At 45.9% G+C, this 13,859-nt stretch overlaps 1 non-coding gene across 1 annotated transcript; it reads right to left on the bottom strand.

The window, feature by feature from the left end:
* Positions 1 to 8,271: 8,271 nt before the first annotated feature.
* Positions 8,272 to 8,353, bottom strand: Trnas-gcu. The gene has a single exon. It is a non-coding gene; the product is annotated as a tRNA-Ser (tRNA).
* Between the last annotated feature and the right edge of the window lie 5,506 nt (positions 8,354 to 13,859).

Raw genomic sequence — 13,859 nt, 5'->3', positions numbered from 1 at the left:
GATCTAAAAACACATGACTGACGTGATCAAAAGCCTTATAAAAATCAAGGAAGGCAAAGGCACAATGTACGTTTGTAACCGCCGCAACCGAGACAACATCCCGGTATTCGGCTACTGGTGTCAGAATAGATCTATCATGAAAACAACATTGATGTGCACCAATCACACCCCGAAGCAGAGAAGATGATCGGCTATTGAGCGCTCTAGCAGCTGTCTTGTAGTCAAAGTTCTGCAATGTGAGCGGACGAAGATTGGCAGCAGATAAACGACCAGAGGACTTCGGAATTAAAACAATTTTCCCTACTTTAAAATCGGCAGGCACATCCATCCCCCTGACAATCTCATTTAAAATCTGCGTAAAAATGCCACCCAAAAGAGGCCAAAACGGAGGTAAAATTCTTTAGGCAGGCCGTCTGGACCCGGCGATTTACCGGACGGAGAGCGAGCAATAAAATCGAAAACATCATCTACCTGGAATTCCCGGAGAAAGTCGCCGTTCGCGTCAGGCGTGATCGTCGCAGCTAGATCCCCAAGGACATCATCCGAAAGAGACTCACAAGAATCATCGGCAGAATAGAGACTAGCGTAATACTGATGGAGAGCACGAACCATTTCCTCCTGTGCAATAAGCTGCCGTCCATCATCCACCATAAGAGAAGAGATGAAGGAGCGACGACGACGAGTCTGATGCCGTAGCAGGTGGTACAAGGATGTCAGTTCACCTTCAACAAGAGAGTGAGGTTTCGACTTAACTCGCAGACCATCCATCTGTCGTCGTTTAAGGCTCAAGAGCTTGGCTTTAATACGACGAACATCATGGATCCGCAGAGGAGAGGTACCCGCCGCGTCATATAGTTCACGCAGGACAGAGTAGTAAAATTCATACGTGTTCTTCAAATCACGCGCCCTTGCAGCACAGTAAAAAATCAAAGTCTGACGAATCTTGGGCTTGGCAAACGCAGTCCACCAAACCAGCAAGGAGGGGTATCGCGGGACAGAGCGAAGACATCGCTCCCACAGGCCACTTATAACATCATCCATAGCACTGTCGGCAAGGTGGGAAACATTTAACATCCACTGGGAACGATAAAGTTTTGCACGTTGGTGACTAAGATTTACAGTTGCAGTAAAAGCACAATGGTCAGAAAAACTAGTAGGAATAACATCGACAGAAAGAATTTTATCACACAAAAAATCAGATAAATAGAATCTGTCGAGTCTACTGCATGAGGACGCGGTAAAAAACGTATATTTCACCAGGGTTGGATATTTGTGTTCCCAAACATCACGCAGATGCATCGTACGAACTAAGTCATGTAAATCACGGCAATAATTAAAATTGGGGGACTGGTCTTCAGGGCGTAAAACACAATTAAAATCGCCTCCGAGCAGGAGACTCCGCGGACTCTGGCGCAAAAGATAAATAAGCTCTTCTCTATAAAAGCGCGATCGTGCCACAGTGTGACCCGAACCAGAGGGGGCATACAAAACAACGAGGCGGAGATCAAAAAGACGACAACCAATCCCACGGCCAGAGTCAAGGAATTCAATGTCAGCAATAGGAATGCCCTCTCGAAAGAAAAGAGCAGTTCCTGTTGAATATTCCGGCGCGACATTAAAAACAGTTTGAAATCCAGGTAGAGAAAGATCAGAAAACAACACTTCCTGCAAAAACACTACGTCCGCACAGGCGTCGTAAATAAACTGCCGCAAAGAGGCAATGCGAACGTCGGACTCAATACGGTTAACATTTAAGGTAAGAAAGGTGTATGCTTGAACCATAGAGAGAAAAGCGAGAAAACAAATCACCTACACCGACGCACCAGCGTCACAGTCCATAGCAGGGGTGACGGAGGCATCCGAGGGAGGGGGACTGCTACCCCGTTCCGCGGATCCCTTACGTTTCGGTTTTTTACGAACAGCATTAACGTTCGGCTGAACGCGTAACTTGCGTCGGCTGACGGGCAAGGAAGCTTCAGCCGCCGGTGACGTAGGAGGGTCAAGTTCTGTATCCGACACCACCCGCGCCGGTCCACATGCGGGATCCGGGGTCGCGGGGGAAACATCCGACAAAACGGAATGGTCAACACCTGCACTAGCTTCCGGCAAACATGGACTGCACGGAGGCGAAACGTGAGCAGGAAGGTCCGAGGCCGCAGAGTTGGAAGGAAGCGGAGCAGCTCCGCTGGCAGAGGTATGGGGCAGCGAAGCAGGAAGTTGTCGCGGCTCCACTTGTTGTGACATCGAAGTCGGTTCGGAAGACGGCGCCAACAGGCCCGACCGACGACCCGACTCGAGGGAAGCTGCGTCGGAAGCCGGAGGGGCGCCAGCAGCCGCCACCGGAACCGCTACCTCAGGAGGGCAGGGAGCAGCTACAGTACACAGTGGCTCAGACGATGCCGGTCGCTCGGACTGGGGAATCTCAGGGAGATCCTCATCCGTACTATTTCCATCGTGTGGGCGACGCCTCTTATTATTCAAAAGTGGCACACCCACCTGAGGGACAGACGGAACAACATCAGATTTAGCACGCAAAGGAGGAAATTGTGTGTCAGGGGTGCGCAAAACCTGTGGCGGGGCGCTAGTACCACTGGACTGTGCTACACCAAGAGCAGAACCACCTGCAACGAGGTCAGCGACCGTTAGCGACGCTGTTCGAGAGAATTTTTTAAAACAAAAACTCTCCGCGGACAGTCGGTACGCACGTGACCATTTTCATTGCACAAAAAACAGGTGCCAACCTGACCACTATACGTTACATGGACACGATATCCACCGATCTGCAGGTGAGATGGAATATTCTGCTTAACGTGCATTTCGACTGAACGAATACCACTGTAACATTGCTGACGATGTTGGCTTGACCAGCGTTCAAAGCGAACGCTCTTTACATCACCATACTTCTGTAGACCCTCCTTAAGATAGACATTATCCACCTCCGGTGGAAGGTTGTAAACACGAACACTGGTGTACGTAATGGAAGCATTGGAAAGCAGCACGGTACTTACAGAATCATCCCGATGCCGGAAGAGAACTTGATGACCGTATTTAGAAAGAATTTTATCAACCTGAAGTGGGTCCATAAACTTAACAAAGAAAATATACAGTTCGGTATCAAAATAAGCAGTGTGCACCTGATCCGAATGAACACCAAAGGTATCTACCAACCAATCATGAATCTCAAGAGAACTACGTTGCACATGGCGGGTTGACTTGTCAAAAGCAAAACTAACTGTAGCCTGACGAGGAATAACTTGGGACGACATTTTCAAAACATGCGGTCGAAACCGCTACACAGAAAACACTGAAATCAAGACAGAAACTAACACAAGGTACGAAACAACGACGGAGAAACACTCACAGAAGTTGCAACACAACACGTAAACAAAAACGATAGTCCACTATACGTAACGCTATGACGGAGCGGAAGACTAGGCACGTCCACACTGCACGACGTCTAAAGCGGAACTGACCACTCGGCCACCTCGTCTGCTGGTACAACAGCTGTGTCTTGGGCGAGTGCTTGCGGAAAGAAGACATTTGTCGATTCGAAAACGCATTCAAAACATCGCACTGGGCCGGTGTTAACGTCTAATGCCAAGCTGCAGTGCAGCCGACCAAGCTCCCACTCGCGAATCGTTTAATGACAGCATCCGTCCACGTCGATATCCGATCGGGGCAAAATCATCGGCCCACTTATTTACTGCAGGAATAAGCATTGTATCGACATGCAGTGTCGTCTACTGCAAATGAGAAAGGTGCTGTGCATTCTTTTGCACGACTTACTGCAACGAAACGTACAGCTCGATACGCTACACTGATATTGCTTGCAAGGTTTTGACGTTCCCCCTAGCCCAAGATTGTCCTGCTGTTTGCGATGGAGCTTGGTGTTTGGACGGCCACTAGCGACGGATGGCTGCAAAGTCAAGTCTCTCCAGTAGGCCCTGCCAAATCGCTTCTGTAGATGGCGGCCTCACTTGACAGATGGATTATTATAGGCTCGATACGTTAAAATGACTGCGACAGGTATGCACTTAAATATAAATAAGAGCTCGTCGTTCGCAAATACCAACATACTCTTAGCTGCAGCCGAAATTTGATTGGTTTGTAGATCTCGAAATGATGTTTAATTCGAAGGGCATACGCTATGGAATGTTGTGCGCTTTCATCTGGTAGGCAGTTTGTCTCGTATTTCATACACACGCTATCTGCCACGTACACGCGTGGTTGTTACTACTGAGTGGCGTTTCGCACGGAGAAGGAGTGACCGCAAACGCGTCCTTCACGTAAAATTCTTCGACGAGGATGGGATTCGAACCCACGCGTGCAGAGCACATTGGATTAGCAGTCCAACGCCTTAACCACTTTTTTTTTTTTTTCTTGAATAAAAATAAATGTAAATTCCATTGAGAAGGCAGTCTCATAATTGTTGTGGAAATGTAACTGCATCTGTAAATTTCGTTCTCCGTGCGTGGAAAAACGGAAAGAAGCAAACTCATTATTGCTGATAAGTATAATTTCCTTTTTCAGAAGGTAATGAAGTAAAATAGGCTTCTTCTGCTTGATTTTACACTTAAGTAACATAAATGTGTCTTCTTGTGAAAAGAAAGGAAAGAAAAACAGAAACTAAATAAATGGCGTATACCAGTTTCATCACTGTGTTTCTCCGAAACCAATGTAATAGATACACATAGGCTTAATTGGTGTATACTGATGTTCTTCTCTGACTACTTTCTGTTGGAAATCCTCCTCCTGCTACGTGTAGAACAAACTTTAACCAAAAATCATTCGTCTAATATACGAAATGCTTGAATGTGCAATGTAAATTGCGCATTTCTAATGGTTACAGGATTGTTTTAATTAAAAAGTTTGCGTAATTTTCTTTGTATTTTTTAGTACACATCAACTTGTGGTGCTCAGTTGTAAGGTATACCCAGAAGTCCTCCCTATTGCTTGATTCTTTTGTTAGGACGTAATGCATCGTTTGGCCTTTCAACCAGTTAATTGCATTTCGTTTTGTTTTAGGGTAAGGTATACCGTCAGGGTTTAAAAATTCAGCAGTCGTAACGGCATTGGGCGTAGTTCTGCTGACGCTCGCTATCTTTTGTCTTATGTAGAGCCATATTTCTTTTACCCTGTCACACAGCAATCTATGCTCTTCGGTATCTGGTATTTTACATAATGGACACAGCGGTGACTCGGCCAATCGAATAGAGTGAAGTTTAGAGTTCGTCGTAATTTTTCTGTTTACAGCAAAGTACCAGGTCGATTTGACATACGTTGGCAAGTTCCGGCAGTGAATATTTTCCCATATTGTTTCCCAGTTGTAACAAGGATACTTTTGTTCTACGTCGTTTCTGGGTTTGTCTTTCATCAAGTTATTATAAAGTTCTTTTACTTTCATGATGTCTTTTCCAGGAATCCTTGCCTGTATATAGCTGTATTCTACGAAAAAGTATTTCAAGTGGTATAGTCCGTTGGGTATGTGTTGGACATTTATAGGTGCACTGACGTCAGCAGGAGCTATTTCGTTTAACAAATGTGCAGCAAGGGTACCACTTGGCTCTTTCCATTGTGTGTATGTGGTAGCAAGGTATAAGGCTTGCGCTTTTTTGCTGACATCGGTAAGATTTAACCCACCACATTTCGTAGGGAGCATCAGAATGTCATATTTGACTTTGAAAATACGTCCGCGGCTCACAAAGTGTCCTAGTGCAGATGCGATGCTTTTCAACAAAGTCGCAGGTGGTGGCAGAACTTGTGCTACATAATTAACTTTGGATGTGATGTATACATTTGCCACTGTTACTTTTTGAAGTTCATCGAGTTTCCTAATACTATGTGCTTGTACAGAGGCGCGTATGCTGTTAAGTAATTTTCGATAATTCGCAGCAATAGTGTGCTTGATATTTCTTTTAAAATCTATGCCGAGACATTTCATGGTTACAAGCTCGCGTAACAGATCCTGCGTTTGCGTCCCAATTCCACGGCCGATGTTGAAAATCCCCGACTTTGTTCTATTAAGTTTTGCACCAGATGCCTGTTCATATTTTGTTACTATTCGTAGTGCGCTCTGTACTTCAGCGCCATTCACGACTAGGAAGGCAACATCATCAGCGTATGCCTTGCACACGATCTTTTCTCCATGTATTTGTAGTCCTTGTAGATGTTTCATAAGGGAGGCAAGCAGGGGCTCGATGGCGATGGCGAAGAGTGCCATTGACATTGGACACCCTTGCCTAATGGAGCTGGTGACGTCAATCGGGCGGCTGATGTGTCCATTGATGACAAATCTGGCTGAGTTGTTTGTTACTGTATTTCTTACTACCGCAATGAAGAGAGGTGGGAAGCCCATTGCGCCCATGGTGCGAAGGAGAAAACTATGATTAACTCTGTCGAAGGCTTTGTCAAAGTCGAGTGAGATGAGTGCACATTTTATTTTGCAGACATCGGCCGTTGAGATTAGGTCCCTGTAATCACAGATGGTCTGGAGAATTCTTCTGTCTTTGCCCACACTTGTTTGATAAGGGCCAGTGACGCTGGTCATTGTGGTTTTCAGCCTGCGAGCGAGGATGCGGCCAAAGATTTTGTAATCGCTGTTTAATAGCGTAATTGGCCTCAGAGCGCTTACAGATTTCGTATTGGTAGTTTTTGGCACTAGCACTACGAGTCCCTCACGAAATTCCTTCGGGATGCCATTCTCAGGGTTTAGCAGTTCGTTGCAGATGAGAATAAATTTGCCTTTTACGAGGCCACTGAATCTGCGATAAAATTCTGCCGGGATTCCATCTGCCCCTGGAGCCTTATTTTTCGTGCTTCCATATATAGCTTCTTCGACGTCTTATTCAGTCACTTCCGAGATGAGAGTTAGTGCTTCCGCGTGGCATACTTTGCCCTGGAGGTTAATCATTAACTCGTCTTGAAGCTGTTCGTCAACCGGCTGACGAGACATTAAGGATTCAAAATGCTGTACGATTGCCTCTTTAATCTCCCTTTGCTTCGTCAGCTTCCTTCCATCATCAGTTGTTATTTCAGATAGTATCTTGCGAGCCGCACTTTTGCTTTCACGAATGACATAATAAATGGAAGTGACCTCGTGCTGGGCTATGTTCTGGGCACGCGACCTTATTTGGTAGCCTTCCAGTTGTTTACGCCGTAGTGCTAAGATCTCGAAATGATGTTTAAATCGAAGGGCATACGCTATGGAATGTTGTGCGCTTTCATCTGGTAGGCAGTTTTGTCTCGTATTTCATACACACGCTATCTGCCACGTACACGCGTCGTTGTTACTACTGAGTGGCGTTTCGCACGGAGAAGGAGTGACCGCAAACGCGTGCTTCACGTAAAATTCTTCGACGAGGATGGGATTCGAACCCACGCGTGCAGAGCACATTGGATAAGCAGTCCAACGCCTTAACCACTCGGTCTCGTCTGCTAGTACAACAGCTGTGTCTTGGGCGAGTGCTTGTGGAAAGAAGACATTTGTCGATTCGAAAACGCATTCAAAACATCGTACTGGGCCGGTGTTAACGTCTCATGCCAAGCTGCAGTGCAGCCGACCAAGCTCCCACTCGCGAATCGTTTAATGACAGCATCCGTCCACGTCGATATCCGATCGGGGCAAAATCATCGGCCCACTTATTTACTGCAGGAATAAGCATTGTATCGACATGCAGTGTCGTCTAATGCAAATGAGAAAGGTGCTGTGCATTCTTTTGCACGACTTACTGCAACGAAACGTACAGCTCGATACGCTACACTGATATTGCTTGCAAGGTTTTGACGTTCCCCCTAGCCCAAGATTGTCCTGCTGTTTGCGATGGAGCTTGGTGTTTGGACGGCCACTAGCGACGGATGGCTGCAAAGTCAAGTCTCTCCAGTAGGCCCTGCCAAATCGCTTCTGTAGATGGTGGCCTCACTTGAAACAAACTGTCGGAAGGCGACAGTTGTGCTACAGATGGATCATTATAGGCTCGATACGTTAAAATGACTGCGACAGGTATGCACTTAAATATAAATAAGAGCTCGTCGTTCGCAAATACCAACATACTCTTAGCTGCAGCCGAAATTTGATAGGTTTGTAGAACTCGAAATGATGTTTAATTCGAAGGGCATACGCTATGGAATGTTGTGCGCTTTCATCTGGTAGGCAGTTTTGTCTCGTATTTCATACACACGCTATCTGCCACGTACACGCGTCGTTGTTACTACTGAGTGGCGTTTCGCACGGAGAAGGAGTGACCGCAAACGCGTGCTTCACGTAAAATTCATCGACGAGGATGGGATTCGAACCCACGCGTGCAGAGCACATTGGATTAGCAGTCCAACGCCTTAACCACTCGGCCACCTTTTTTTTTTTTTTTTTTTTTTTTTTTGCGCTCTGCCACTTTTTATTTTTTTTTTACCCAAAGCAGGAATCATACCCCTTTTTTTTTTTTTGAATTCCGACGCCTGATCCATTTTTTTTTATGCTTTATCCATTTGTTTTTTCTTTTTGTTTTTCTTTCACTGTAATGACCCAGTGCAGCTCGGGGGAGGCGCGTTGGGCAGGGGTCGAAACCCGAGGCCTGGCCATGACGTCTCCTCCTCCCTGCACTGAAGCACAGTGGCACCAATACGTAGTAATTTTCCTTGGTTCAGAGTCTTATGATACTTATATGTGGACACGGGGCTTGTGATGCAGTGTCTATCCAAACAGGTAAAAGCTTGGCAGGAAAGCAAAATAAGTAAGAGCTAGCGAAAATGTCTTCCCTATCATGAAGTGAGATCAGTATGCCCCTATACCGGTGCCATTAATGTAACTGGCGCAGGAGCGATCAATAGAAGTGGAAACTTAACCAATCCCCTGCTTTTCGAAGACAATACTAAGCATATTCGCAAAGTCCCTCTTAAGATGTGGGAGAGATTGTTGCGTCCAGTACTCATGAAGCATGTAACCAATAAACGAAATAAAATCGGAAATACCATCACCATCAACCACTGCAAAAATGTAACGGCCAAGAAGCCACATATTGGTATTGTTCTTTGTCCCGGGATAAAAAACCGTGTCCGGCCAGCAGAGAATATCAGTTGTAAATGCCGATTCCGAGCTCCTGGTGAGTAACGCCAATTGTCGGCGCAGCCAGTACCACATGCGAAGACGGTCAGCGCAGGTAAATCGGTGTTGGAGTGTATCAACACAACCACACGTTTGACAAAGCGGAGAGACACTTAAACCTATGCGATGAAGTCGTTCGTTCGTAGGAATCAGCTGGTGAACTACCTTATACCATAGGGAGGCAACAGGTGCTGAATGAACGGGTAAGCTAATATTCGTCCATATGTGACGCCAATTAAAACGGGGATATTGCAAAACAATCGGGATGGAAGAAGAAGACCTGTGCCATTTGTCAAGCAGTGTTCGCATAGTAAAAACAGGACGACGTTGGAAGTGGAGATCCAGATAACTAATCTCAATGTAGAAGTCCCGAACATGCCGTAGCTTCGCATTTAGAGGCCCTACGTTAATAGGCGGTGACAAGCTCGCAGGACGAACGACATGGAATAATCGCGAAGTAACAGTCGGGGACTCAGAAAATAAAAGATGGAGGGTGCGCTTAACATAAAGGGCCGCAGCCTTGACACGGACATCGGTGAACGACAAGCCGCACGCAAGACGCGGCTTCGTAAGAACATCACAACGTAATTTAAAAATGTGCCCCCGCCAAATATATCTGTTGATAAGCTGGACCATTTTTGCACCCTGCATTCTTGGAAGCGGAAACAACTGAGCAACGTAAAATACTTTACATAAAACATAAGTGTCTAATACACGCTTTTTTTGCAGTAGCGGTATCGAACGCCATGAGTGTTCGAATAAAACACCTTGAAGTTTGGAAATGGCCACTTGCCAATTTTTTGCAGCCATACGAAGAGGACACCGTTCAAGATAGATGCCTAAATGTGTATGGTGTTCAACAGCCGTAACCCACGGAACAACGACATTTTCAAAGCCCCGCAAATTCAGAAGTTTGCTTTTACGGGGGTTGAGACGAGAACCGGAGGCCGCAGAAAATTTATCTAGTTCCATTTTCAACTGCGGCACTTCTGCGGCAGAACGAAGCAAAACAACCAAATCATCAGCATAAGCTGTTGCTGTCAGGGTAACCCCAGAAATCGTAAGACCACGAAGTGTCGAGTTGAGACGAGAGAGGAGTGGTTGAAGGGAGAGAGCATAAAGGGTCATGGATAAAGGGCTACCTTGCGGGACGCCACGTTTAATATCAATGACCTTCGTTAGCTGGCCATTAATGTCAATCTTAGCAGAAATACCAGTCGTCATATTCTTAAGTACCAGCAGCGCCTTTTCATTAAAACCGAGTCGGCGCAGCAGAAGCTCTAAAAACGAATGGGACACACGATCAAAAGCCTTACTAAAATCAACAAATAAAAGCGCACAGGAAATGTTGGTGACAGCGACAATCGACACGACATCACGATACCCCGCCAGAGGAGTCAATATGGAGCGCCCTGGAAAGCAGCTTTGACAAGGAGTTATCACAGGTGTAAGCAAGAGGGATAGACGTGCATTAACAGCCCTAGCAGCCGTCTTATAATCAAAATTTAAAAGGGTTAAAGGACGAAAGTCACTAGCTGTCTTCAAACCAGCAGATTTTGGTATGAGGACAACCGTACCTCTCTTGAAATCGGCTGGAATTGTGCCACCATTCAAGATTTCATTTACAATATCCGTAAAAACAGGCCCTAAAATAGTCCAAAAGCGAACAAAAAATTCCTTGGGAAGGCCATCCGGACCAGGAGATTTGTGAGATGGTGAACAAGCAATGAAAGCTGAAATTTCGTCTGCAGTAAAAGGAGCTAAAAATTCCACATTATGGTCCTCTGTTAAAACTGATGGGATAGCAGTTAAAATCTCGTCAACATCAAGCGGATCAGAATCAGCCACAGCATATAAGGTCTCATAGTAGCAGGTAAGTTCATGGGTTATTTGATTCTGTAAGGTAAGCCGGCAACCATCAGCTGCCATAAGGCCGTCAATCAATACACGTCGACGGTTCTTGTGGTGACGAAACAGGTGGTACATGGAAGTCATTTCATGTGCTAAGGTGGACGGCGGTTTAGATTTAATCTTCAATCCTTCCATCTGAAGCCGTTTAATACTAAGGAGCTTGGCTTTAATTTTCCGAATCTCAGAAAGGTGGGCACCTGTCATTCGAGAAGTATCATAAAGTTCGCGAAGCACCGAATAATAATACTCAAAAGTCAGTTTCAGATCTCGCGCTCTATTATAACTGTAGGACATTAAAGTGCGACGTAGTTTTGGCTTCGCACAGTGGATCCACCAGTGAAGCTTAGACGGATAGTATCGCAGAGAACGTAAACACATGTCCCACGCCGTCTGTATTAGAGGTTCGATGTCAGGGTCATCGAGCAAGGAGACATTTAATTTCCACAGCGGCCGATAAAGTTTAAGAGGCTGACGCTCCAAATTAATTATAACCGCAAGGGCACAATGATCCGTAAAACTGGCTGGAATAACATCTACATTTAAAACAGAAACACTAAGGGGATCAGAAATATACAATCGGTCCAGTCGACTACTTGACGTGGCAGTAAAAAATGTAAATTTAACTAAAGTGGGGTGTTTAACCTCCCACGCATCGCGTAGTCGTAGTTGACGTACAAGAGAATGTAGCTCGAAACAAGAATTAAAATTAGGCGATTGGTCCTTAGCTTGTAATACACAATTAAAATCACCCCCCAATATCAAAGTCGCAGGATTTTTGCGTAAAAGATAAATCAGATCCTCTTTATAAAAACGAGACCTTTCCTGCCGTTTGCTGGAACCAGAGGGGGCGTAAATATTAACCAAGGTTGTGTCAAATAACCGACAACCAATACCCCTTCCCGAGTCTAAGAGCTCAATTTCGGTAACGGGGATACCGTCACGAATTAGTAAGGCAGTACCTGTGGAAAACTCAGGCGCAAAATTTATAATAGTGCGAAAGCCAGGAACAAACAGGTGTGCAACGGAGACTTCCTGCAGGAAAACAACATCAGCTGCAGAGTCATAAATGAACTGCTGCAGAGACGCTAACTTCAGAGCAGATTGAATGCTATTTATATTTAAGGTAATAAACGTGTACGCCTGCAACATCAACAAAACAAAAGGGAAAATGAACCCTAATTACACCACATTAGAAGCAACGACATCCAGATCATCAACATCAGACATGGCAGAGGGTGATTGCCCGGAATCAACGGAATCAGAGTCATCCTTTGCATGCTTGTGTTTTTTCCGCACCGCGTGAAGATTGGGGGGCACTTTCACCCGACGGCGTATCTGATGCACACCAGATTCAAGAGCAGGAGGAGTGGGGGGTTCGAGATCAGGCACGTCAACCAAGGCATCCGAAGGATTAGCAGGGCGAGAGGAATCAGAAGAAGGAGCAAGCAAGGGGAAAACTGCATCAGGAACATCGGCACCGGCATCAGAAGGTGTAGGTATTGGAAGTGTAGGAGGTGGAGAGATAGGGTTGGAATCCGCTGAAGCGGAGCGCGCAGTTCTAGAAGCGATTTTCCGACAAACAGCTGTCTGCACCGAAGTGTCGTCAACATGTTGTGATGCCTGTGACGGGGGGGATGTCAACACCACCTCGACCGAATGTTGGGGCTCTTGCGCCGACGGCGTGGCAGCAAGTTCGACGTCATCAGGCAAAGCAGGAGACACAGTGGGAACAGAATCCAAAACAAGCATGGGAGATTCCGGAAGTCTCTCGTCAGATCCGCAAACCGGCTGCGAAACAGCAGCTTCGTCATCAGTGCTACCGGTATCACTAGCACGACGGCGTTTGTTATTGGAAACAGACGGGATCGGTGTAGAAGCAGCCGATACATCTGGGCGAGTGGGTAACGGGGGAAAACCTGCATCAGAGGAAGGTGTCACCCGTTGTGAAGAATCTACTGCAGGAGGCTGACACGAGACAGTGGAGGAAGCTGCTGGCACAAGATCGGCAACCGTTAATTTGCGGCGTTGTGCTAGCCCATTTTTAAGCACAAACACCCGCTTAGGGCAATTAGCACGAACATGACCATTTTCATTACATAGAAAACACGTACCAACTTGCCCCTCATAAGTAAGATGAACACGATAACCACATACAACCAGATGGGACGGTATGTTCGACTTAATTTGCATTTCAACCGATCTGACACCATTATAACATTGCAGCTTATATTGTGCAGACCAACGTTCATTTCGAATTGACCGAACGGTACCATAACCAAGCAAAGCTTCCTTGAGGTAACTGTTTTCAACTTCAGGGGGTAAATTATAAACCCGAACTGTGGTATACGTAATTTCAGCATTTGAAACAGTAACACTGCTAACAGAACCATCTCTATGACGGAACGACACTTGCTCACCATGTTTAAGTAAAATCTTATCTAGCAAAACCGGGTTCAACAATTTCACAAAAAAGCAGTAAAGTTCTGTGTCAAAATACGCCGTATGTACCTGGTCCGATGTAATGCCAATCGTATCCACAATCCATTCGTGAATTTCCAACGAAGTTGGTTGAACATTCCTGGTGGCCTTGTTAAACTGAAAACTGAGAGTACACTTCCGCGGAAACAACCGGGAAGCCATAACACTTAATTAATGCGGCAAAAGCCGCTATACAACACAAGACACAACACAAACACTAAGGCGACGAAACAACGAAGAAAAGAAGACAAAGAAACGTCACACACAGAAAGTAAATAGTCACAACCCGAGGGAAACGGCGGATCGAATACACAGCACGTGCGATCGCTGTCGCGTCTCAAGCGGAACTGCCACCTCGTCTGCTGGTACAACA

Source organism: Schistocerca piceifrons, chromosome 2 (assembly GCF_021461385.2).
Source record: "Schistocerca piceifrons isolate TAMUIC-IGC-003096 chromosome 2, iqSchPice1.1, whole genome shotgun sequence".
In the NCBI taxonomy this organism is placed as follows: Eukaryota; Metazoa; Arthropoda; class Insecta; order Orthoptera; family Acrididae; genus Schistocerca; species Schistocerca piceifrons.
The sequence above is the reverse complement of the archived record's forward strand: the minus strand, read 5'-3'. Positions and strand labels throughout refer to the sequence as shown.